Here is a 25,237-nt window from a genome sequence, read left to right on the forward strand (position 1 = left end):
CAAGAGAGCTGTGTCACAACCATAAGTATAGTGTTACTGTTGATAGCTCCTTACTATTTTATAGTGTTCTCAATAAGCTGTGGGCAAAAATAATGTCCATTCAAATCCTGAAAACATTTTGTTGCACTAGTTGGTTGCATGCAGGTCTGCAGCTCTCATCTGTCAGATACCACAAGCTTATCATACCATGGCAAAATATGGTCACAAGCACTTTAAAACAATTGTGCAAAACAGCTGGCTTACATATGGAAAGTTATAATATTATTTAGCAACACCGTGATTTTATAGTGCCTGAGAGGACAGCAGTATGTTTAAACTTTTCTGGTTGCACTGGTAGAATTTCAGATCATTTAACTATTGGTGTAATCTTTACATATCTTTAAGTAATCTGTTAGAACAAAATTATGCCTTGTCTTCCTGCTCAGATTATTTTACTTCCTCTAGTAATATATCATTCCCCATTCATTTAGATTCTCTGGAGTCTGCAGCTGAGAGGTCTAATTAGGTGTGCCTACAGCTCTGGAAAATAGGTCTTCCATCTTATCTTCATGTTTGGATTCAATTTACTATATTGAAACAATTGCTTTGCTCTGGGATATAGCAATGTTTTCTCTTCCAGGGTAAGAATTGAACTTGGATCAGTCACAAAAACTTGAGCATTGACTGAGAGCATCTTGCATGAAACCTATAGTTTGCTTGATGATTTTCATGTTTGTCAAATGCACGTGAACTCACATAGAGCAATGCCATCACATATCTTGTATGGGACTATTTTTAGACACGATTTTGTTCAGGATGTGAAGTATTTTACAGAGGAATTTAAAAACTCCCACCAGCTCTGTAATTTCAAGGCCACCTGGGATTTGTTTTTTGTCTCTCTTTTTGGCACAATACACACATATGTTGAGATATCATTCTGCCTGCACTTATATGCATATCAAGTCATATTAAGAGTTTTACTGCTAACTTCTAGAAAAACAATACAGTGCTGTTTGCAGACACAGTAGGTAACTTTCCTTTTGCTTTTTCCTGCTCTGTCCTGATCATGGCTGGACAGGTGAAAGCATAGGTGAGCCTGAGGCAGCTCAACGTTTAGAGCTCAAAAGAGCATTGCCAGCATCCGCAGTGGTGAGGAGCACGGCCGGCTGATGCTATGCCTCTGCTTCCCTGCACCCCAAAATAGCTTTCAATGCGGCAGCCAGGTTCATTTTTTGCTGCACTGTCTGTGGTCAGTCTCAGGGAGAGCTGTTTGTTATGGATGTGTCCAAATGAAGGATGACTCCTGCCAGGCCTTTGACAGAGGGAAAAAAGCCTCATTTCCTGGATAACCAGAAAAGACAGAAGGCTTTTCTGAATACATTTGCTGTTAAAACATGTCATTACTTGGGTTATGAGCTCATTTGTGCATGAACTGTCATTTAGTTATGTAACTGTGCAGTGACTAGGGAACTGATCCAGGAATGGGTCTCTGTTGACAGTGATACAATATGAAAACAAATAGTAATAATAGCCGCTAATGCTTTGGATTGCCCACTTTGTCTCTGAGTCCCCAGAGCCGCATTCTTGGTCAAATGGAGATAATGGTTACCCATCTATGGAAAGTTCTTGGAAATCTATGAAAGTAAAGCACAGTAAGCATGCTATCTTTTAGTATTTAATTTCCATTGCAGCTTGCTTGGTCAGGATGTGTGTGAAAGCCAGGAATAAGTTAGGGAAATGACCTCCAAATGTACTGATTCTCCATCCTTTTCTGAGTCCTAGCACTGCCAGGTGTTGTCACATGTTGGAAAGCAGATGGGATCAGTTTGTATGTCTTTCTGGCCTTCCCTGCTACAAGAAAAGGATGTAGCACTCAAAAATGCAAATATACCTAATCAGGGTTGTGGGTGCCCAAGTCATTAGGAGTCATTAGGAGTCATTAGGAACAACAAAATCCCAGCAGCCTTAAGTGGTCATAGGCAGAGGAGACGACCACCTACAAGACCTCCTTCCTGGAGCACCTCCCCATGGGAAGCATCCATCCCCTCCTATTCCCCCACGCAGATGTCATCTGCAGCCTGGCGATCAAAAACCAGTCAGCTGCAAAGCGACCAGCTTGGACATTTCAAACTGGGCACACAAGTAAGAACTATCACTTTTTTGTTACCTTCAGCTGATATGAAATCAATGCATGAGTTGAGAATTTGTCTGCTGAACTCTGTGATGTGAAAGGTGTACCGAGTGCCTGCTTTTCCTTAAGTAGTACATCTTGACAAATTACGTAATCAAGAGCACAGCAATCCAGAATTGATCTCACAAAGATTAAGTAATATTCTAGTACATCCAGCACAGAACTGGAAAAAAAAAAAAAGTCTTTTAACACAAAGGCCATGGCAAGCTATTAAAGTCCTCTACACTTGGCAATCTCTGTAATCCACAAGGAGAATCTGTAATCCACAAGGACAGTGATTATGTTCATGCTTGAATCCTGCAATCCGTGATCTCAAGGCCAGATTTTGGGTATTCCTGGTATTTTCTGCTTTTAAAGAGGAGGAGGATTCTCACCTGCTGCTGCCTTAGCATGGGGTGACTGCAGGCTTGCATTTAGCAGATCTGGAGAGAAAACAGCAGGGCCTTCTGAGATTTCTGGGTCTGTAGCAACCTCTAAACCATCACAGTGCTCCCCCCATGCTTGCTTAACCTAATTTTTCAATCATTGCAGGAGTCCAAGCGGAGCAATTCTTTATGTGCTTTTTATTAAGCAGTGAATAAAGGAAGAATATGGCTCATTCAGCATGTACCTTAGAAGAAGTGAACATTCAGCCTCTCTGTCAGTTAGCTGCTCATGCATTCAGAGAACAGCTTATATTCACTCTGAATGCTTTTGTTATACATTAAAAAAAATTTAAAAATTGCCACATGTATGCAAAATGCTGTTCTCAAAGACTCATCACTTGGCCAAATCTGAGCTCATTTTCATCAGGCTACTCACAGGGGTTTCTCAGGGAGGCCTGCCTCCCTTGCCAAGTGGTATCTGCCAGTATCTAGCTCTTGTAAACTGTCTATAAAACCTCTTAAAAATTCAGGATTATTTTAAGGACCAAGAGAAGTGCATTCTTTCTCCCTCAAACACAGCATGCATTCATGTTTGCGCTATGAATTGTGTTTGCTCTAGCTTTCCAGAAAAGTTCAGTTCAGGGGGAGATAACAAAAGTGATAATGCAGGAAATATGTATTTCAAATGTTCTAGTGATCTTCACTCTGGGTGCTGGTAATATTTTAGCTGTGATAAATACAGTTGTGTCTTTCCCTATCCGTTGTATAAAATCGTTAACGCAAAGCACCCAGCTGATTTGCAGTTATTAATACGTCTTTCAAGCATCCTGCCCTGTCACAAATCACAAGGGAAGTACGTAAGGACATAATCATAGTGCCACCATCTCTTTTACAACAGCAAATTAATTCCCACCCTCCATGGGCCTAGGACACTGGAATGGAGATATCTGCCCACCTCGGCATACTTGGTCCATGTGCCAGGGCTTGCCCTTGGCTGGGGACCACAGTGCTCCTGCTTTAGGAAGCCAGCCACATCCCATCAGTGGACGCTTCACCTCACTGACTTCATGTTAAAGATGACATATAGTCAGGTAGGCACTCACATGCTTCCTTTGTCCAGATTTTAGATGAGTTGTTTCCATGGAAATAGATTGTGTCTGTTTATTCATGCCTGTATTCTGCTGGAAATCCTTATTTTATTGTCATTTCTTTCTGGAATGGCTGAAGTAGGTATCTTGAGGCTTTGCAGTCCCTTGTCTTTTACTTTTTCCCATAATTTTATATACAAAAAGTTTAGAAAGATCTACAGAAATTATTTGCAATGCATGTACAGATTTAATGAAAAATAGCAAGCAGCATTACAAGCACATACTGCTGATTTTAATAGTAGCACGTATGTGTTCAACAAAGCAGGTTAAACATTTTTGTCTGCTTCTTTTTTTTATTTATTTAAAAAGCCCTCTTAAGAGAAAACCCTTTTTAAGAAAAAAATTACAAGTTCATAAGAAAAAAGTGCTTTGGCAGAAATATTTCAGGAGTGTTTTAACATGTTTATCCAAAAGCTAACCATTTCTCTTTTAAAAAAATACAATGGAGGGATGTCAGCTTTCTCCTTTTCCTTTTTCTTTCTTATTGTCCCCAACAGGTACAAAAGCAATCTTTGGAAAGTTACTATAAGAGAGGGGAAAAAATGTCTATTGGAAAATATGGCAAGAAACAAGGTATTTTCAACCACATCTCTTCACTAGTGATGTAGCATGTCACAGGACAGTAGTGGCAGGCATACTGCTATATGTCTAGCAGAGACAGGACTAGTTATAGAACATACACCACAGAAAAAAAAGATGCCAGAGAAAACTATATTGCCTTTCCCTTACTTCTTCAGTATCCATCTTATGACTGCATGTAATTTCTTGATAGTGGTGAAATAATAATAATACATTTCTACATTTCTACTTTAATCTGGGGAATCTCTTAGAGGAAACTAGTAAGCTGGGTCTAATGATGCCTTTGGGAAGAAGACAGGTATTGTCTTCATTTTACACATGATGAAAATGATAGATGAAGCATTTAAATGATGAAAGGGAAAAATCAGCTTCCCCCTTCACTGAGGAGGTTTGGCATCAGGCATCTCCACTAAGGTAGTTTTGTTATACAGGAGGGACCTGCATTTGGGGAAGAAATATTATGCCTCCTTGCAGGACATCCCCCATAGGTCTCCCTGGACAGGTTAAGATAAGTTAACAAACTGAGCAAATTCTTGATTTTGGGGGTGCAAATATGAAACGGAGCTGAAAACAAACACTGTGCTACAGCCACAGCTATCCACAACTGCAGCTCCTTGACACAATGACAGGAGATGGCATGCAGGTTTTGGCATGAAACAAAGGGATTTGGGAATCTACGTGCTTCAATTCAAATAAATATATTTGTTCCAGAGGAACAGAGGTGGTGTAATGATACATTGCGGCAAAAAAAGTACATTGTGGCAAAAAAAGTACATTGCAATTACATTGTGATGCTCCCACCACAGTCATTATGTACTTGGATTATCTTCACTGCCTCTCTCAATTGCATCAATTAGAGCTGTACATTCAATTTTTGGGGGTAATTTTCTTGGTTTGGCATGATGAAATGGTGCTTTTACCTTCCTTATGCTACACAGGTCTTTGCATCTTTCTTGGATTATTTTGAAGCTGCTCTGAGCAACGTCATGCTAATTTGCTGACTTGTGTTTGTACTGCCTCCTTTTCCAGTTATAGTCATTATCATTACTATTGTCCAGACTTTGTCCATGTTACAGCCACATTCATTTTGCCCATGTACTGGACACTCCTTCCACTGTGCAATGAGCAAGCCCTTGATATTTGATGCAGCTGAAAGATCATGCATGATTCAGCTATGATTTCTCTTTAACGTGCACTTCACGGCCCCGTCTCTTCTTCCACTTTGTGGAGATTTCTTCAGCCACATCTGAGCATCCCCAGAATAAAAGTGGAAATGTTTTGCTGAAAGCAGTGTTTGAATACATGCTGTGAATTTATCAACTCTTCTGTGCCAAACTGCTTGAGGTAAAACTGATCCCGCATGTGCAAGATAAACATTCCCCATTGACATGGTAAGTTAGCAAGCCTGCTGAGTTATCCTGGGTTACAGGCTATATAGTAATTATTTTCCCTAGCACTGGAGGTGGAGATCTGGGGTAGGCATTTGGCACCATATCATTAGCTTTCACATATTTGCCATTGGTCTGTTAAATTTTCTGTTTTTACAACACAAAAAGCAAATGGAAAAATACCCCTAAAAAATCTACCTGGACACCTCTCTGTTTGGGGAACAATGGCTGTGAAGTTTTGCATTCTTCTGTAGCATGCAGACAAAGAGATTTCCACATTCATAAATCAAAACAGCAGTATTTGTAGCATCTGCTTGACTGTTTCAGCCATCATTATAACAAATGATCATCCAATCAATACTAAAAGAGCAAGAATTGTCAGCTCAGCTGCAGAACTTCTTTCTATCCCACAGATTAAAATGGTTTGCTTTTCAATGACTCCTTTGTACTAAGGATTTGAGGTTTGCTAGGGAAGTTGTTTTGGGGTGTGAGGATGCTGCAGAGCAGATGCCGGGATGCTGAGCCCCAGCTCTGCTTTTGATTACATGGGAACAGACTTCAGAGGTGACACAGCTCCTCCTGTCTTGGGTTGCTGTGACTTGGCAGCATCCGGCAGCTGCATATAGGACCTGTCTTTGCCTGCTGCTGAAATGAAGCCACTCATCTGAAGAAATGTGGCATCTCTTTATGGGAGCTTGAGTGCAGCGCAGGTGTGAAAACGCAGCGTAGACACACCCTGTGCTTAACCCAGTCGGCCACTGGATCCAAAAGGAAAAGGAACACATGGTCCTGTGACGTGCAGCCTTTTAATGTAGCCATTTGCAGAGCTTTGTCTGCCCTTGCTACATTTTCTGTTTGTGCCTTGATGAACTTCTACCTATTCAAGCATGCTGAAGACAGAAAAATATGTAGCGAATTGGCTTTGTTATATATACCACTGATTTCCCTGTGGGAATCTGTCTGTAGATCATTACTTTAAGTTCATGTTATGTACCTGAACTGTAACTTGTACTTCCAAACCTTACTGAAAATGCACTGCCTTCTCTCTAAAATGTGTTTCTATTTTACTAATTCATTAACATTCACAACAACTTTTAAAATTAGGATATGAAAGGAAAAAACAAAAGATTCTTCATCTCACACTTTGTTTTTTTCATTGTGATGTTCAGGTTTAGTCAACGATAAAAGAGTAAAGGCATGAATATATGAAAGAGCAACTTTGGGAACCTGCCTGACAGGATTTAGAAAGCAAGAGCCCTTTTTTGCCTTTCTCTGCTCTCTGATTTAGCCTCAGCACTGATGTTACAAAGTTGCCCAAGTCACCTCATCTTTTGTAGGGCAGACCGAGAGAAGGGCACCTGCATTTTATTCTCCCCTAGGGTAAAATCAAAGACCTACTGCAGTTAAAGGCCATTTTGCCATTGGCTTCAGTAAAGTCATGATATCAGAGTTAGATACCCCTGCTCCTAGATGTCAGTAATGAGAAGAGGGGGACACCAGCCACTGGTCTGGTCCTTTCCCTCCATCATGGGCCTGTCCAACTTGTGGAGCAGGTGAGCCGGGATACCCTGAGCTGGGACACCTGCTTAGCCTTTGCAGATGCTGGGTTGGGTTCTTGCCAGCCACCCACGTCCCATTTGCCAGTATCCTTTTTTACTTTCCTACATGGTAGCCCAGGCCGAAGCAGAATTTAGGTCTGATGTTTGAGACACCTCGTAGCCTTACCACGGGCTTGTGAGCAATCCGAGCAAACTGAAAATGGACCATTTAAAATGTTGCTCTTAGCAGATATTATTTACAGTTGGTCTGACAAGATGAATCCAGAGTTTAAATCAAACTTCGGAGCACAAATCTTGTTAGTTGCCATGTTAGTAAATCAGCTCACCTAAATAATCTTGAGCTTTTGACAATGATGCAGCCTTCTGGATTGAAAATTCAGCTCCTGCTTGTGCAGTGAACTTGATCTGCTGACATTTCAAAGGATTGAGACCCTATTTCTGATGGTTCAGTTTATACTCAACTATAAACTACTTTGAGCAGCACTGAGCTGAATACAAACAGCTGATGTTCAGGTCTGTCTCCTGACTGCATAGGGAAAGTGCATAATTTGTATACATGTTCCAACAGAAAATAACAAGCAAACACAGGAATGTGGGGAGACAAATAATAAAATACATATAAAGAATGTTCCTGGGAACTGCTTTTTTTTGTTTTAACTTTTCCATTTGGAAGGAAAATTTGATGTTTTCAATCCATACCTCCAAGCTTATGCCCAAAATAAAAAGCTTGCGTTAGAGAGATGTGATTTCTGCTTTTCACTGAAGTTCTGGTATTATTTGGCAATAAATTGTATTCTATACAGCTTCAATTACTAGCCTGCTCAGATCTGACAGCCCTTAATTATTCAAGACATGATCTACTAAAATCTACATCTGGAAACGATGTCATTTTTTGCTTTTGGCATTGGAAAATCTGACTTAATGTTAAACACATACTCTTAAATGCAAAGCTTTGAGAGAAATTAGTACAGCTGAACACTCCTTCTACAGATTAAATTTTAAAATAAATCACACATGCCTTTTATTTAATAGTTACAATGTTTCACCACATTTCAGTGTGCTGTATTCTCTCCCTGTATCTACTGGTCAATTTTGCTTCTCCCACAGATCTGACGCTTGCTCTTATGTGATCCTTTCAGCACAGCCGTAATGGAGCAGTACTCTCCAGGATTCAGAGCTTGGCTGTTTTGTCACTGCTGGATGGGCAGACTGGAGTTTCTGATAGATATGCATGGTCGTTTTTGCTTTTCTTCCAAAGCTTGTCAGGATGTTTACTCTTCAAGTAGTCTTGGGGAAAGGAAAAGAAGGGTTTTCTGTTACTGTGCTTTTTGCATATAGCTAGGGATGTTGCAAAACTAGTACCCTTTTGGTTTAATGAATAAAGATTTGACTTCAGCAAATCTAAGCTAATAGATGAGCCAATAATTAATAGATTTAAGGGCTAATAGTAAATTTTCTAAAAAGAAAAATAAATTATTTTAAAAATAAACTCTGAGGAAAGCCAGATACCAACCTCAGCTCAGTAGTGTTCATAGCACATGGAATAAAGTTTTTCCACTCTGTTTGCATTCTGGGCATTTTTTTAATTAAAATGATAGACAGCTGGAATATGTTCCTGGCATATTCACCAGTGGCATGGTTGGCAGAACTGGCTACTGCAGAAGATGTCTTCAGACCGAGTTTGTTTTTTTCCCCATACTTAAACTGGTAAACAAGTCTAATAAGTTTAGAAAATATCTTTCTGCCTCAGCTTAATTAGACTGGCATTTTATAACAGCTTGTTAGAGTAAATAATCCGTTGCTTTGATTAGAATCCATACATATAGAATAAGGTGGAGTCTGTTCAAAAACTGCATTGTTATGGACACACTAGGGTATGCTTGGAGACCACATGACCACCTGTCAGGGATTAGACCATCTACTGGTATGGAGAGATTCAAACCTCACTGGCCAATAGTATCTGGCAGTGCAGCAGTATCAGTGCTGCTGGCGGGGAAGTGGAGAACAGCTATCACATAAATGAAAACAATCATTGGGTGATTGGCACTGGGTCCTTTGTCCAGCCTGTTGAAACCCAGTGGGCTTTACTGCTGAAGTCCTTGCGACCCTGCCTGGGAAAGTATTGCAGAAGAGAGAAAGGACGAGGCTCTGTGTGTGATGGAGTTACGATAGATGGCTTTTGTCTTGCTCACCAAATTCTTACTGAAACTCCTAAAAGGCTTTAAATATTTAAATAGCAGCAGCAGTATTTAGAACCCAGAGCTGTTTTTCTCAGGGGTCTACTTATGGCAACACAGTGTTTCTGAAGATAAACCTATATAGTCTCTTCCATCATTACGAAGGGGGTGAAGGAATTGTTGGGAGTGGTAGGAACATTAGTCTTGAAAAAGTGAACATTCACAGGGTCTTTCTAGCTCCACAACAAATCTGTTATGAAATAATGACTCTTTCCATTCTAACACTCCTTGAAGTTTTTCAGGGAGAGGTCTTTAATCTGCCCTGAGTCCTGGGTAGCAATGTTGATGTGGTGGGATGTAGCTCTACACCACCCTGTTTCTGATCACTGTGGGGTCTATCAGAACAGGCATTGCAGGAGATAGTTGATACCTCCTTGCAGTGCTGCAGAGACTTTAGATGGTATTAATTCTTACAGAGCAACCAGAGGAAGCCACTATAATTCAGAAGGGGCCCTAGGGCTATATAAATTGCCCTGGCTTGTCTCTGCTTCTCTGTCAGTCCCCAAAATGTGGACAGCGCAAACATAGTTTTTGGTCTATACATCCATTTTCACATATCGCATAAACCCACCAAGGTTAGAGCAGTCACAGAGCAGGACAGAACCAAGGAACAAAGTCGTGTGCAGCAATTAGAGCAACTATATTAGAAAGTGTCAGGTTCTATCCTTGGTGACTGAAAGTAAGCAGAGCAGGTATGTTATTTGTAATGTTCAACTTCTATTTCGCAAGAATTCATGAAGGCAGTTTTGCTAACAGCAAACTAAAAAAGGTCAGAAGCCAGCCCTAGAGAAAATGAGATTGAATTAAAAGACAAAAGAGTTCTCTTGAAAAAAATTTAAAGTTTGGGTCTCTCCTTAGTTTCCTTCAGGGCATGCTTGGTTCATATTTTCAAATTTGTCCTCACAGATCTATTTTAAGCAAAAGCTATGATCTTAATATAAAACCATGTATTGCCAGGAACTGAATTTTGAAGTAAAATCTCACATATTGTAACATAAGTGCAAAAAACTGGCATCAATGTGTCAGAGGCAATATCTGATCTTAGATCCAATGTGCAAAACACATTCTCCTTGTAGCACTCAAGCACAAGTTCGATGGTATTCACGTTCCACAGCAAAGAGACAAACCAGGGCTCTGTCATGTTTCACAGGCAGTTACCACATTTTCGTGAGGCATCAAGATTGAAAATATCTGTGTCTCCAATTAACAGTGATGGTGTTATCTTTCGGCTATTGTTTCATATAGTTGTTTACAAAGGGGATGTTTTCAAGTAAAATTTAGTACTTCCACAGCCTTTCTTGCCTTCTTGTGAATGTTGGTGAAATACTGACATTGAATCTGTGACATGGCTATTGTTTCCATAGCAACAATTTGATGTCATCATCACAGATTTGTGACTTCACTGCAGTCTCCAGCTGAAAGCAGGGTTGGGCCGTGAGGACATTTATTAAAGGCCAGGTTTCTGAAATAACAGGCAGTTGAGAAAAAAAAATATTGAACATCATTTGGACCTAAAACTTCTATTCTTTTGAGGTTTGTTGTGGTGGGACTTATTTTTTTTTAAAGAACAAAAATAAAGAGTTAAATCTGCATTTCATTAATAAAACACTCTGCCAGTTTCCCACCCAGCAGATAGCAAAATCAGCTAATTATTTCACTGGAAAACATCTGTTAACCTTTTTGTAAAGGGTTGTATTTTCATGGTTCCTCCCTCTTTACCATCCTAAATCGGGGGTGTCAGATTAGTTTCTCTCTAGTCCCTAGCTAGCATCAATGAAAATATTGCAAATGTCTGCAAATGGTTTGTTTCTAATTCCTTCTGAGATTCTTTTCTGTCAAGTACTGGAGCTATCTGAAGTTTTTTTGACTGATCTAATTCCTTTCTGATTCTTCCAGTACCTTCCTCATTTGTTAGTTATTTTTCTGCTTCCCTATCTGCGTGCAGCAAAATTATTCCTGCTTCTTCCAGTCTCCCTGGTGAACACAGATGCAAGGAAGTCATTGAGATTCCTGGTTCTGTATGCTTGCCCTGTCTTTCAAAGCCCACAGTGTTCCCTCAGCAAGATTACTACTTTATATGACTGCAAAAGCTTTTATTTGTCTTCACAGCTTGTGCAGTCCTGGTTTCATTTTCACTAGTGGTTTTCTAAGGCTGTACCTTGTGTTCCCTGATCGACACAAGGTTTGTGTTGCATCTACAAGGTTAGTGTCTTCATACACACTTCTTTTCTTTTCTTTATCAATCCCTGCGTTTCCCTGATCACCCATGTTTGTTGTTTACTACTCCTAGTAAAAGTTTATTCCTTAATGTGTTTTTGTTGCACTGGGCTCTTGGAAAGCTGCTTCTCAGGGCTCAGCTCTCCTTTCCTCTGCCTTACTCCTCTTTTCTCTAGCAGCTGATTTTTAGCAGTACAAACTTTTCTGTTTTTCTGCCAGATTTTAATGGCTGAATTGGACACTGGCTTTTCATTTTGGGGATTCTCCTGCTCTTTGTTTTTGGCAAGCACAGGCTAACACATGAAATCCTCATGAAGTTAAGTAAGTGTTCGGTTCCACTGGTGCCTGATCTGTAAAATATGAGCCTGATTCTCCCTTGCTTGTAGCTGTGTATCCATATTGAATTAAGTGGTTTCTGCAGACGAAAATGGACAAAATATGGTTGTGATTAAACAGAGACAGCAGAGTGCTGTTTCCCATCCTCCTGCCAGGTCTTCCCTCCCAGCCAACAGCGCTTCACGCTCAAAAGTGCCAGAGGCCTCGCAAAGTCCAGAGATCATTCTGGGGCTAATCATGACTGTGGGTGGACAGGACGCCCCCCTGTGTGGGTTGATATAGTTCAGCTTGAACCATATGAGTTGATTTACAGGGTACCCTGGCTGTTGCGCACATGTACTGAGGAAGAGCCATGGTTTCGTTGGGACTACGCAGGTGCCAGGATTTGTTGTAGGTGGGTGGTTGGGGATCATGGGCTGGATCCTCAGCTGGCCCAGGCAGGTATCATCTGGTGTCTTCACATTCCCTGGAAGGTGTTTGTTCATACTCACTCACCGCTGTAGCATGGACAGCAGAAGGCTTTGCTAGTGTAGCATGAAGATACACCAAATCCCCTCTGACAGTTTAAAGAGGGATGATCCTGGAGAAGGACAGAACAAAATAAGTAGTTTCAATTTTGCATTGCATTTGTATAACGCCTTAGAGTTTAATAGCCAGGCCCCAGGAGCAGACGCCCACAGTGTTGAAATGGGAACCAGAGACAAGGCCTCTGCATGTCTCAGTACAGGATTTTCAACAGAGAATGTAGATGAGGAATGCTTATACCATCTAATACCAAACACTGGAGAGAGGGGACAGACTGACAGGAAAACACTTTTTTAATCAGCTGCATCTGAAAAGCTAGAAAAAAGAACTGGAAAGCTATCCTGTGCTTAGGATAAGATGCTGGGCTCAGTCTTTTCCTTCAAAAATTGGATGTAGTTCATAATTTCTGTAATAGTGTTGAGGTTAGAGCTGTCGATAAAGGTATGCAGCAGGGTGGAGGAGGAGGGCTGGCCCTGTGGTAAATTTCCTAATCACTTGACAAGAGGCTATTTGAGCTGCAGTAGCTAAGCTGCTGAAAATTGCCATCTAGCAGAAGGGAATTCAAATCTCAGGGACTGGAAATAGCAGGAGAGGGAGCAGACAGGGTGGCATAGCAGGCAGAGCGCTCAGGTGGCAAAGGTGCAAGTACTGTCCGTCCTCATGGAGTTATGGAACAAACCCAGAGTACTGTTTCCCAATATCTAATTCTTAACAGCAAAGTTGTTTTTCTGCTTCCAATTTTATGCCTTTCTTCCTGTACTGTTTAGGCTGCATAGGTACAGCTGCCTGGGATCCCAATTCTTCCTGGGGTGGAGGGGGAAAGCCATCGGAAAACAAGAGATCACCACCTGTGTGTCTACTGGATTTCATGCTTCATTTCCACACTTGAAGAAAGCTATTGCACAAGAATGGTGAAAAGTGATTGAATACTCATGATCGGTTTAGAGGTTAAAGAACTCTTTATTGTGGATTGCCCTTTTTCTTTTCTTTTTTTCCATTAAGGTAAGGCAATATTTCTAACGTCTTCTTTTGGCTGGAGAAACAACCAAAAAAAAATCAGCCATAATAAATTGTAACTGAAGAGACCCTCTGATCTTAAATCCTCTCATTAGTGGTTTGTTAATTGTAAGCTACGTGTCATTAGTGTATCACTGCTAAGTCTAAGCCCCTTGGCTCTAGAGCGATAGGTGAACTTTTGCTGTGTGGGTCAGAATAGGCTTCAGAAGGCCATTTTATTTCAACCTTTGGACATGATCTCACTCAAGCCCACCAATCTCTTGCTTGTTCCCGCCACTGCAAGGTAGAGATCTTTTTCTCTCCCCAACTCGGGAGCAAAACACCCCATTACAAAGAAATCTCTGAAGGAGCAAGCCATAGCGGGCCCACAGAGTCTATGGTTGGGTGTATGGCAAATGTCCGCATCAAACTCACTCCTTGTGCGATGGCTGATTTCTGCAGCTGCACCAAGCACCCACTTTTGCTAGAGAGAGTGTTTAAAAATGGTGGCTCCAATCTGTAGCTGTAGGCATAAGCAAGCCATCCACTTACTCTGTGTGAATAATCCTACCTAGCAACTGGAATGTTTTTTCAATTAGATGGACTCAAATTTTAGCTTCTGGGCAGTTCATTTTTTATTTACTCTGAATCCACAGACAAATTGATCTGTGAACAGCCATTGCTTTCACAGAGGGATTTGATTTGAGGAATTATAGGCTAGATTCATCATACTGATGACAGATAGATTTTCATACTTTGGATTTTATTAATGGCATGTTCTTTGCTTGTTAACATTCAAAGGAGATCAATCACAAGGTGCTCTGCTGCTATTGAGTTTCTCTGGAAAAAGGACACCATATGTGGAGACAAGGGTACACGTCAGTGTGTACTGGCCTCAGAGGAATACAATACCTTTACTAGCAGGGAATAATTGGAAATGGGTCCAAATTCCAGCCATTACAAGAACATCACTGTTCTCTTGGAAAACTCTATGTGGACTGAAATCCATTATTCTCAATGAATTTTTGTTCACAATGCCTTGATTATCCCCCACCCCCAATTAAGGGAAGAAATGTAAAATTTGTGCAAAGCTGTGCAGGGAATATACATTTATCAAGTGCTCCTAGTGACCAGTCCTGTGCTCAGGTTACTAACCCCTGGTGCTTTTCTCCAGTTATAGACCTACTCAAGTGAACTCTCCAGTCTTAAAAGCTTAGTATCCTGCTTATTCTCTGGAAAAATCATCTGCCACTTCTTCAAACACGCATCATTTAACTCCTGCACCACAGTAATCAGTACTATATGGGGAAATCATATTACCTTTACTAAGGTAACCCTTTTATACAGCCCATGCTGTGCATTTTCAACATTTTGGCATATGATACTGTGGCTTAAAAAGTTTCATTCTCTATTAAATTAGCTGATTGAATGGACTGTATGGAGCTCTGTCCAGCTACAGACGAGCAGTGAACACTTAAGTTCTGCAGGACTGTTTTGTGTAAGATTGCTGAAATAACTACTTAATATTTTTCAGTTCTGTTCACTTTGGGTGAAACTCCCTATTATGAGAAGCCAAAGCTTTACTTCACTGACCCAGCCAGCCCTGTTCTTGGGTGCTTGTGAAGAGGTGAAATGGTTAGTTTGCTGTTTGCAGCCACTTCAGAGCATGGAACCAGCTTATTAGCTTCAACCTCCAGCCAGTTCACTAGAGCACAGAAGGCACAGGACACTGGGAGGATGCCTTAACTAATGCAGGAGCCCAATGAATGCATTGTCCTGGCTTTAGTGTTAGCAAGTTTCTTAGCAACAGAAATGCTTCAGATGATCACATCCCTCCTTTGGGAAGGCTGAAGTATTTAGCTGTCCAAAGGACACTTAAAATAGACTAATTTTTTTTTTTTTTTTGGTGGGAGATGGCAAAAAATAAGATATGTCAAAGATGGGGCTAATTCCTCTGCGCAGTGTTCTCTTAACTGTGCCATTGGTTTCCCTTTTGGCCTTTTTGAGAAACAAAGCCAGCATTTCTTCCCATCAGACCATTTGCTCCTACTGAGGCTGATGTTTTTTCTTTGCTCATTGATTCCCACTGAGCCAACAGTTTTCTCTCACATTCACTTGGGAATTGCATGCATAATTTTGAGGGCAAAGCTGGAACCAAAGAATAGCCTGGCACACACAGAAAGTGGAAATTCATAATAGGTATTTTGTGCTTGACCAGAAGCAAAGGGATAGCTTTTATTCCTTAGGAGTTTTTCTGTATCTCAAAATTTATACTGAAATAAATGTTATTGCATATTATATACTTTACAGGGAGACTAGAGCTACCTGAGCAAGTGCTGTGAAAAAAATGGAAGAATCTTTTTTTCCAACGACATTAGACTGTCTATTTGAAAACATTACTTATGGAAAATAAAAGTGCGTTGGGCTCCATGTGAGAGTTGCCTTTGCTGGAAGCAGGAAAAAGACTCAAGCTCCTTGGGCAAGGACCCTGAAAAGCTGGCTTGATGTGATTTAGCTGTGGAGACACACTGCAAACGAGTGTTCGACTTTGTGAGCCTGACCAGCTATCAGTTGACTTCCCAGGCAAATAGAAACTGGAAATATTATTTCCATTAATACTACATTTTGGTAGGTTTCTTTCCTGTGCTGGAAAACACAAGTCAGCCTTTTCCAATGGTAAAGTCCTGATCGTTTTACAAAGGCTGTGAAACAACATGTAGAACATAAAATACAGGTAATTATTTTGTAAAGGGCTGATTGAAAACAGCAAGGGTTTTCTAGACCCTCCAATGAGAATGCAACTCAGCTTCTTTCCAAAAATCAGAGGTATGGCTTCTTTTTGCCATGGCAGGATCAAACATAGATTCATGCTGGCTGTTTTCAAAATCTCAGCCTGGAAGTCTCTATTTCCTTTTCTCTACAGGAAAGAAAACATAAAAATGCAACAAGAAGCCAGTCACACTTACCACAGGAAACACAAGTTTTCCATAGTTATATAGTAGCTGTAAAGAATATACCTTCCAAGGATCAGGTTTGAAACTTAGAGTGCTGTCAAAATTTCAGGCTCAGTGAACTTCCCTGAACTACCATTTATCAGGTGGCATCCATAATTTTAAGATTGCTTTTTCCTACCTTTTTTTGCTAAACAATGTTTACTATTCATATTTCTCTTTAGAAATGTACATATTTATAATTGTATGCAACTGGTTTAACATCTGGCTTCAACAGAAGGTGATATGTATATTATTCTAATCTAACTCTTTTGGCAAAAATATTACCATAACAAAGACTGACTTTGCCTAGAGTCATGTGCCTACAGCCTCAGGAGTGCATAAGGTGGCACTCCTAGTGAAAATGCAGATCATAACTATTCAATTTGAGCCCTTCTCCCAAGCTCACGTCAGCATTGCAATACATAGTTCTGTGGGTGTATAGCAAGACTTGGGATGTGCTGAACATGACACATACCTTACTTCATAAGTTCCCATCTGGCTTTTGGCCAAATGATACCTTAGTTCAACTGTAAGTGGAAAACACTCAATTAGATGAATATACATGTTAATGAACTGCCTGCTGCACATCACCACCTGGAAAAATTGTATGCTAAATACTTGTTAAAAAATACAGTTTCACACATGAGAACTTAAAAGATGATGTATTTGCCCCGTAGTGAGGAAGAGCTGGGTTATTACAGGCACTTGCTTGCTTGAGGATTAGCTACAATTGCAAAGGACACATGTAAACAAGCTGAGGATGGGATGACCCCTCTGCAGTTTCCCAGATTAGCCCTTGTCCTCTCTATTGCTGCAGGTCAGGAAAAGGGCACACAAGGCTGTGGCAGACATATTCTTTGCCCCCAACCCCAAGATGCACAGATGAGGGGGACAGTCTCATGTTGCTCCCAACCCCTTCAACATTCCTGAGCCTTTGCTAAAATCTGCAGGGGTGGATTGCATCATCCACTTCTCTGTAAATAGCAATGCCTCTGTCAGTCCAGTGTAGTCTGCAAGCACAGTGGGGTAAGCAAATGCTTTATCCTTTTATCAAGTGTCTTCTGAGTTCAAATTACATCAGCATGTGATTCATTCAAAAGCAGAGAGGGGAGGGAAAGCCAGTAATAGAAATCCATCCCTCCTCCTCTGCTAAGGCATAGTGACCTTTATGAACCTAATGTTTTATTACCTTTATTATGTGGGAGAAAGCAGTAACTGGAATCTCCTTTCATGTCTTATTTCGAAAGACAAAATTCTTCTTAATGGAAGTGAAGATTAAGTATAAGCAGCAACCTCCAGACATTACAGATCACAGGTTAGTTATCTTCTCCCTCCCCAAATCACAAGTCTGACTTAAAGATCATGAGGATTGTTATTTTCTTTTCTTGAATAGATGCTGCATTCTTATTTGTCCCCTCCATTTCAAGGGATTCATTCTTCCAGTGCTATCTTGAACCATCTACTCAAAGCTTCTCAGTACAGTTCAGGAGCTGCCTTGCCTGTTCCTGATCTCAATGATCTGTATCTAGAGGGAAGGGAAGGGCTGTATCTCTTACAAGCAAGAGGAGGAAGAAGAGTGAGGAAGAGGAAGGACACTGAAATTTTCCAAGTGACAGTGCCAACAGCTCTTTCATTGTTTTTGGCATTGTGCACCTCTAGTAGTAGTTGGGTCGCAGCAGAGCAACCACAGCCAGGTACAGGTCTCCAAAGTCCATCAGCAGAGGCACTTTCAGATCAGAAGGCATCAAGCTTGCTGCTTGTTGCCTGGTGCCAAAACTAGAGCAACCTTTTCACACCGTACATGTGTCAATGAGTATTAGTGAGGAGGCAAAGCACTGCCAGCCACTGATGCAATGGCAGGACCTGGCTGAAGGGGAGGGAGGAAGCTGCCTGCATCTTATCTGGGCTGCCTGCACACTACTTCAGAGATCAAGATGGAAATAGTGGCTTTCTGACCCTGGCAGCCACAAGGTATTGTACACGCATAAGTCTTAGCCCAGAATGACTGGGTAAAATCAATTACCTATAATATTAGAGCTCAGAAAGGGGTGCACTGATGGGACCATATTGATAAATAACAGAAGGCAGAAAGCTTCCAATGCTACACCAAGCAAGCTACAATGCAATGTTGCCAGTCTTTTCCACAACATGGGATGTAGGAAGAAAATGGCATTTTGAAGTCACATTGCACTAATAGGTGGCAGGCTCAATTTTGCAAATCTATGTGCACACTGACACCAAATTCAAAGTATTATTCTCTTCCATTTTTGTTCTGCCATCCACAAGTTTTACATGCTTCCAGCTACTGTATAGCATAATGCTGGTTTGTTATCTCAAAAAATCTTTGTGTCCTTCATCTTTAAGTGCTATTCTCCCATCCATGTTTTCTCAGCAAAAAAAGATATTTTGTGGGCATTTGGTTTGTTTCTTCCTTCAGCAAACTAAGAGTGAGGGATTCATATGTTTATTAGGTTAACTGGTTTAGGTGATCAGTTCTCTCCCTAAAAGGAGGTATTAGAGACAAGGCCATTAAACAAGAGAGTCACAGTGATGGTCTCCCTGAGCTCCTTTAAATGCTTTAGGTGGCTACTTTCCTAGGCACCTGAGTGAATTTCAATTTCAGATTCTACCACTAGACTGAAATATTCCCCCTTGAAACCTGAAGGAATCTTGGATTTGTTGATAGGAGCCACAACTAAGATACAAGTTCCCTTTATTTTCAATGCTAAAAGTGACAAGTTGAGATTTACCTTAATCGTTCAACTTCATGTATCCTCAGCTTCTCATCTCTTGATTGAGTGTCTTGATCTGACTGCCCAGACTCACAGTCTTCATGCCAACCCATTTTACCTGGGGACGGAAGAAGCCACAGCAGCAATGGATTAACAGTGCCCTTATCTCATACTGTTACAACCAACAGCAAAGCCTCCCTGTAGCTTTGCCAAACTTCTGTAGACCCGAGCAGAAGATGCAGGCATACAGGGGAATATGTAGGTATAATATTAAGTGTCTGAACTGTAGATTATTCAAATAATTAACTCAACCAACTACTCGATGATCTACCTTGAATGATTAAATCTCTGGAGATGCATGCGGAATCAGATTTAAAATGACAGATATGCCTGATTACAATAATTGCAAGCAGAGCATTTTATCACAGACTTTTGTGGACTATTAAATGACTGGTTTAAGTGATAAGCTAGTTAATCAGCAGAAGGCGGCTTTGGTGAAGTTGTGTAAATGACACTAAACTGGAAGGGTTTTATGGTTTGAAGCCTGTAGCTTTGCCATTGGGGTTTTCTGAGGGTATTGATGAGATTTACTTTATACAGTGTGAAAGGAAATTTAAAACAAGAAGGCAGAAAAGTGTTCCCTGTGCATTCATGTGCCCAAACTCACATTGGCTGCAGTGATATTCCCAGTTCCTGATATCTGATTTCTCTGAATACCTGCACAAGCAACTTTTTGCTTATAAAGCTGTTTTCCAAAACAAGATGCGTGAAAGAATAAGCCTGCTGTGACCATGCAGCTGTTGAGTCTCAAGAGACTGATCAAGTAGAGAAACTGTAGCTGATTTGGGGGTTAGCAGTTTTCAGAATCACGATTATGGTAGGATCTCTGAGGATCTTCTGCAGAGTGCCTTGCTGAAACCCCTTTCTATGATCTGTGTGTCCAGCCCCAACAGATACTCCTGGAAATCTGAAACATGTTCGGCGATTAAAGAGTAGAAAATACCACCATAAGCCAGTAGATAAGTAGCACAACATAAATATCAATTCATTACAGAAAAGAAATCTGCTAACAATCTGAGAAAGAGATACATTTGCATCAGGCACATAAGCACTTTCCATGGCGTTGCTTCCTATACAGGACCTTGATGATGCTCAACTCATCTTTTTAAACCACGAATTAGGACAGCCGGGTGAAAGACCTGGGAAGAGATACTAATATTTTCAGAAGGATTGAGCACAAGATCTTTATATCATCTGGCATATCTCCCCTTTATCCATATGCAGTTTATTTACTAAGATTTAATAAGCTCTGTATATTGAAGTTCTCAAATTAAAAAAATAGAAATAAATATAACCTGGAATGCAACAGAGACTGAAAGGGATTCCATGCTCTTATCCTTGTGATTCTTGATATTTATAATGTGGATAATAAATTGACTAATTATGTTACCATATGGATTCTCAACATCTGCAAAATTAATCAGTTTGAAATTAGAATATTCCATTTAATGTATTCTCCATTGCTTTTTGTTCCTTTTTTTACAGCATCTTAAAATGTATTTATTTAAAGAATATTTTAATGTATTTCATAAAGGTCTCAAAATAAAACCCATCTGAAATTTTCCTTTTTGGAAGGAAGAAGAAAGTATTTTCTACATCAGAACTACGATGGGTCAAACTGCATTCTCCTACATAGCAAAATAAATAGCATGCAGAACTAGTCTGAAATGAGATAAATAATCTAGAGCTTGAAGGTCAACCACATGCCTGTGGGAGAGAAAAATATATGGAAGAAGTACCATTCAAGGCATTTCCATGTATATATGTTCTGGAAGATCTCATTACGGACGTTATTGCCGAGTGAATTCCTAGAACAGGGAACAGTGAAGAGTTGTGCCTCCCCAGATGATTCTAATTAATAACTCAATTGCGACTACAGAAGCAACTCCAATAGGTGGACAGAAAGTGATAAATGTGGACTTATGAGAACGCAGCCACTGCAGCCAGCCATGAACTGTGATATGAGTTGGGAGGAAGCCGGGAGAGGAAAGGGACAGAGAGGAAATCAGTGTGATGAATGTCTCCAGCCTGCACGTGTGAGAGAATATTGCTGAGTAAAAACCACTTCCCTTACAAAAAAGCTGGTGGTGAATAAGCTTGGCTGTGGGGATTGATCGGCCTTTTTTCCTTCGTCAAAGGAATTGCTGCACTTTAATCCTGCCTGCAAACATCTTAAAATTATTAACGTTAGCATTTGCATATTTGACTTTCATTTGTGACTTGATAGGTTTTAAAACTCTATAATATCCTGGTTGCAACATGAAGACAGTGGAAATGAATGAAAAGAAAATAACAGAGAGTGAAAAAAGGTGGTGGTGGTGGTGAAATAAAAAAGAAAATCTTGGTTTTGCAGATAGAAAACAAACTTTTATTAAGCCAAAAATCCAACAGGAAACAGTGGAGTATATTTGCAACATGTTGGCAAGCCTCAAAGTAAATAAATTCTCCTAGGGCTTCAGATTGTTGATTTTTTTTTTCCATTTTGAATCATGATCAGCACTTCCAAATAAAAAGTGGAAAACTCCACTTTAGAAAACATTGAAATGCTTTGATGTTACAGCTTACAAATTTTTCCTCAAAATAATTTGTCAACTTCAGCCCAAAAATTCATGAAACCACATTTTTGAGCTTACTATCTTCTGAAAAGAATTTGCCCAGCTGTATTTTCAGGCTTCAGTGATAAAGAATACATCCTTCAAGCCTCAATGCATGTTTGCTGAATTGATGTCTTAAACATTATTATAGCATTGCACTGGCAGCAAGTTTCAGGCATCCTCCACACTGTGTTGTAATCCAGAAAGCACTTCTGGTTATAATAGTTTATAGGGACAGCAATTCTGGAAGAGGACCATACTGAATTAGACATGTAGTTTTCATCCATCTCTGAGCTGTAATACCTCTAGTTTTTCCAATGGAGATATGGATTGCTGTTAAATGAATTTAGTTTACTGAAAACCAACTTACTTTTAATTGCCTTTTGCAAGGCTTACAAGTAGTCCATAGATTCCCTAATGGCTGCAGTACAGAGGACCACTGAGCTAGGCAGAACAAGAATTCTGTGCTCCACTTTGACCAGCTGGTCTAAGTCACAATTATATTTAAGCACATCATGTAGGAACTATTGGAGTTGAGCCCTAATCTGTCTCTTCCAATGTATATTATACCACCTCTAGCATAAAGAGAGAAGATCAATATTTGCTTTCCCAGCTTTACTATGCATGGTGAGTGTGATTGTGTTATTGCAAGTTATACAGACTGTTGAGGTAGCAGCAAACACACAGCCAGCAAACCTTGATGGACAAGACTGTTGAAGCCTGACCCCTCTCCTGCAATCGGCTGGAGTAGATTTAGATAGATCAAGACAAAGCACTACAGAGAATCCCACCTATTGTGTTCCATCATTGAAATAAGACCAGAGTATCTCCCTTTTGCACAACTTTACTCCTAGGAATTTGAAAAATGTAGTGGGTGCTGACACATTGTACTTCTGAACAGTTGCGCTGTGCTTTTTTTTTTTAAAACAAAATGCTCTTTGCTTTGGCTCCACCTGTGTGCTCTAAGATAACATCAGAACCTGATAATTGTTTCAGAACCTATTCTTACTCTTTCATTACCCTAGAAAAATGTCTTTATTTGTAAATTGTTAGAATGGATTAAATTATATACACTTGATTTCTGCTAATACTCTATACCTGTATTTTATCTGCTAATTACTGCAAATAGAAAATCTAAACAAGCACGAATACAATACGGTAATGTCTTTTAACAGTAACTAATTAAACCATAAAACAAGACACGTGCTATTAAGGGATAATGTTCATGGCACTTGAACACATCAAGCAATAAGCTGTGTTTGTAGTTGATTAAATGTCAGATTGAATCTGAAGCATCAGATAATTGTAAAAATAATTTCCTGCAGGTATACTAATAATATGAAAAGGTGGAGCTTCACAGTGTGTGACGTACAGATGGAAACAGCCTGGACTTAGAAGGAGAAGGAAAGGTTTGATCTATAACCATTAGTCTGTTGGTGAGCTGTGTGGATCAGGACAAGCATCAGTTAAGCAAGCAGTGTTGTGCACACCCGTGACAGCATTTTTCTGTTCCTGTACTGTGCAAGTGCTTTCACATGGGAAGAGCCACGCTGATTTCAGCATGGATAGCTTTGGTTTTCAGAAATGAGAGCATACGTTAAACACTCCTGACATTTTCTGAAGTAAGGACATGAAGCACGTTGTGACAGAGTATGGACAGGTCAAGCTAATATGTCCCTGCATCTTGAATTTCTTCTCATGGTTACAATCTAATAAGTTAAGCTTTGAGTCTTTCCCTGTCTCAGTCTCTAGTGCTGCTGAGAAAGTTCGCCACAAAAAGCTGAATTTTAATCCCAAGGTAAAAAAGAAAAGTCCTTATTGCATGTAGCATTAGTTTACAAAGGCCTGTAGGATATGCATTCTTAAGTATAATATTTATTGTGAAAGATCATGTGTGGGAAGAAGACATTTCATTTACTTCTCTTGTGCAGAACTATAAACAATACTTCTCACTGATTAATAATAAAGTTGCTGTCCTTCCTTGAGTCACAGATCTCAAATTCCAGTATATAAATATTAATGGAAGCATCCTGTTTGGTGAAATGTGTAAGCTGTTCGATCATACAGGCCCATATTTTCTGGACCCAACCTTGGTTGCTCACACTTGAAATTCTGTGCCCTGTTGCGTTGCTGATAAGTGTCAGACTCATTTTAGAGGGTATGTTATGCACTCTCTGGCCCACAATTGGCTATAATCCCTCACCTGTCACCACACAACTCTACAAAGTGTATTGAAATGGGAGAAATCTGGCTAACAACATCTCAATGCCATGTAATTATCAGACGGTAACTACCCACACTGATTACTAGTCAAATTAAACAGGGAGTTTAAAGATGGATTTGTATATGTATGTGTGGGCAGAACTGGTGACTCATCTCTGCCCAGACTTTTCAGCAGTAGGAACCGCAGGTACTATATTTCCTCTAGCAAGAATGCTAACTGAGAATTCCTAGCTACAGCACAGAAAAAGAAAATGGGCCTCCAAACTGTTTTAAGAGGAAGGAAAAAAAAAATGTTTTTCCTAACTTGGCTTTGGTTCTTTTTTAACATCAAGGCAAGCTATTGCTGCTGGAGGCTCTGTGCTGAAAGTTATTACATTCATGGAAGTTGCTCTGTCTCCCTTCTGTTGCCTCTTGGCCAAGTGATGGTTCATTTCTGGGCTTGTAGCAGATCGATATACATTACTGGAGAGAAAGTCAGGTCACAGAACCCAGCCTGGTTCTTTTTGCTCACATAGTGGGTGGATGCTCTGGCTACAGACTGGAGGAGAGAAACGGGAGCTACAGTCAGAGAGTCAGGTAGTAGAAATAACAGTTGACTCACCATTTAGCCCTTCTATAATGTAATGCACAGCTGCTCAGTGCATTACATTATAGAAGGAAATATAAAAGGCCCTTGACTATCTTTGTACCTGAATTTCCCACAAGTATGGATGACTATGTATTCATTATCCTTCTGATATAGGGCACAGATTTTTAACTGGGACTTCTACTAATGTTTTACCAGACTGCTGCATCTATCGAGGAAATCAGAATATTACCCACAATGGCATTAATCTTACACCCGGGATTTTTAACTAGGTGAACCTGTATTCAAGCTGGATTCTTCCAATCAAGGCATTTGCAATAAGGGGATCTGTGGACAGATGCAGAAGATAGAGGCACCACTGTGCATCAGTCCATTTACAAGGGATTATTTCATAGCTTCTGCTATTACTAAGAGCATCTAAGCTTTTCTGAGAGGTAAACCAGCTTCACTCCAAAGCGCACCTGCAGTAGACATATCTATTTGCAGACTTCAGAGAGAAGAGAATAAAAGTTTGTGGCATCCTTAAAAA

Source organism: Ciconia boyciana, chromosome 5, assembly GCF_034638445.1.
Source record: "Ciconia boyciana chromosome 5, ASM3463844v1, whole genome shotgun sequence".
Lineage (NCBI taxonomy): Eukaryota > Metazoa > Chordata > Aves > Ciconiiformes > Ciconiidae > Ciconia > Ciconia boyciana.